Genomic DNA, 2,988 nt, shown 5'->3' with positions numbered 1-2,988 from the left:
TTGTGGGGTCATAAATCCAACACAGTCACATTGTGGGGACTTGACTAAATTTTCAATTTTAATTTTTTTGTGAAGACTTAGTTTAAGGTTAGGGTTTAGTAGCGTTTAGTAGCTTAGGCAAGTAGCGGTTATGGTTACGGTCAGGCTGAATGTCTGAGAAATGAATGTAAGTCAATGTAGTGTCCTCTAAAGGGATTTTAACTTTGTGTGTGTCAACATGTATTTCATACGTTGTGGGGACGTTAATGTGTTTACAAAGTTGTGGGGACTTGCTATCCTTTTGGGGACAAAATGCCCTTCCCATTATATTTACATTTTCAATCATTACATTTTAGGTTGAAGACTTGGTTTGAGGTTAGGTTAAGGCTAGGTTTAGGTTAAGGTTAGGGTTAGGATAAGGCAAGGTGCAGGGTATGGTAAGGTTAAGTGTCCAGGAAGTCAATGTAAGTCAATGTAATGTCCCAAAAAGTGACCTAAATAAACGTCTGTGTGTTTGTGTGTGTGCATGTATGTATGTCAAAGAGAAAGAGTGAGAGACAGAGATGCACAGTACAAAATGTGTTATCCTTTGAAGTCACACCACTAGCATGGCTGATAAAAATGGGTTAAGAACTACCCAAAATCCATGAAAGTATAAAAGAATCAGCCACGCGAATATCTTTGAATGACAGCTGTGCACATCTGCCTGCATGCTTACACGCAGCCCGGCTGTCGGCGGGCAGATTCACCGAGCTCCAAATCATATAGTCCACTTTTTCAGCTCACAATAATTAATACATCAGTGTTGTAAAAAAAAAAAAAAGGCTCCGGACTATATTTATGTACAAATATGACATATGTCAAGTGTGACTGGTCACTGCGCAACAATTTTCCAGCTCACGGTTCATTTATTTCAACATTGCCGTTACACTGGCACCACCTGAGCATCTCTCAATGCTTTCTCATTGTGCTCCTTAACCTACTAACCTTTATTCACATCTTCATCCTCATCTTGCTCCTGCTCCCCCCCCCACACACACACTCTCCCCAAACACATTTTCACCTCTCCCCTGCCTTCTCTGTCGCCATAGATTTAATGTCCTATATCGATTAACAGGCAGCAATGATGTGTTTCCCCTTTCCCCGCTCATATTTTAACCAGCAGCTAATCAATACAGGGAGGCCTCACAGCAAGGACATATGCTCACTTATAGCAAAGGATTAAACTGTGAGTGTGTGCGTGTGTAGCATGGGGTTTACTAGACGTGTTAGAATATATGCATTCATGCATGAACGGGTGCTAATGGACCTTGCATGTGCAAAAACACATGCAAACACATACAATATTTTGAATGTGACTGTACTGTAAACATTCTGCAAGCTTCTATAAAGCAGTCGGATCATGTTGGACGGGAAACCTGACAGGTGAGGAAAAACATCCAAATAATTTAAGGGTTAAAAACCACCACACAATACCTAAATGCAATGCAAAATTCATAACCATTTTCATCCACATGTTCTTTTCTGAGCATGTTTGTAGTTTACTCTCCTGAAGGATGTGATTCAGAAAAATTGTAGTGCGTATATGTGTGTCTGTATATATATAAAATTCTGTAAAACAATGATGATGCTTTGATGATTCATAGCGCATGTCCAGTATATCATGAATATTGATGCATTGTTCGTATTTATATTGTTATCTATGTGATTCAAATAAAGCATCTTGCAACATATTAATAATGATAATAATAATGAGTATTGACAATCCATTTTCAATCAGTCTGTATGTTTTATATATATATATATATACTGTATATATATATATATATATATATTAGTGCTGGAATACGATTACAATTTTACATCGATTGCATGATTTTCTGCAATTAATCAATAATAAATTCAAAAGTAGTGTATTGCGCACTTTTATTTTAAAAGTAGTGATATATGAACAAAAGTGCAATAACATTTGGTTTGCAAACACTTGAAACAAATAAGATGCTTTTTATCAGCAGTATTCCCTTGACACAGTAGCAGTTAAAATATTTCTTGTAAATCTCAACTTAAACATTAAATCACATCAAATATAAAACCAAAGCTATTATAGTTTGTTTGAGAAAAACAAGTTACCCTCAGAGTCCAGAGCCACGATCATACCATTATAACAGGCACCTTCCGAGCAACAGCAAGTTAACATTTATAAATCTGTTTTCTTTTTTTTCTGAACAGGTACCAGCAGAAACATTTTTCTTTTATCAGGGAGCATCATAAACAGTCTATGTTCAGTAGCAAGTGTCCCTGTTAGAGTGAGATGAAGTGGTCGAGCACAAACAAAAGTACACAGCTGGGATTCACTGTGCAGGGGGACTTATTAGTCTGTGAAGTCCATGTTTGTACTGGATTTCCTTTGGAGAATCTCAGTCAAAAAGAAAAACACTTTCAGTGATGCAGGTTGAGTAGTTACACAATGACAAAATTAACTTTATTCATTCCTCCCACCCCAAATGCTCTCATTGGTTGAAACGCGTGATGATGCTCATCCCAAGCCAATACTGATCAACATCCCAGCCCTCCTGTGACCTATGGTTTGTCTGTATGTGTATTCAGAGCCAGTGAGCATCGGACTTTCAAAATAATAATCATTTTTAAAAAACTACGTTAATGCGCGTTAAAATAATTGTCGCCGTTAATTAATTAATGCGTTAACACACCCTAATATACTGTGTGTACATACTGTATATATATATCAGTTGTGGAGACATATTTTGAGCATTTACCTAAATTTAAGTAGAATACTAAAATATACTCTATACTATACTGTAACTTACTATGTTTTATCTGTATTTATATATACAGTTGTGTGAAAAACTGTTTGCCCCCTTCCTGATTTCTTATTTTTTTGCATGTTTGTCACACTTAAATGTTTCAGATCATCAAACAAATTTAAATATTAGACAAAGATAACACAAGTAAACACAAAATGCAGTTTTTAAATGAAGGTTTTTATTA

The sequence above is a fragment of the Anarrhichthys ocellatus genome, unplaced genomic scaffold (genome assembly GCF_004355925.1).
Source record: "Anarrhichthys ocellatus isolate YVR2014 unplaced genomic scaffold, GSC_Weel_1.0 scaffold56, whole genome shotgun sequence".
Taxonomy (NCBI): Eukaryota; Metazoa; Chordata; class Actinopteri; order Perciformes; family Anarhichadidae; genus Anarrhichthys; species Anarrhichthys ocellatus.
The sequence above is the reverse complement of the archived record's forward strand: the minus strand, read 5'-3'. Positions refer to the sequence as shown.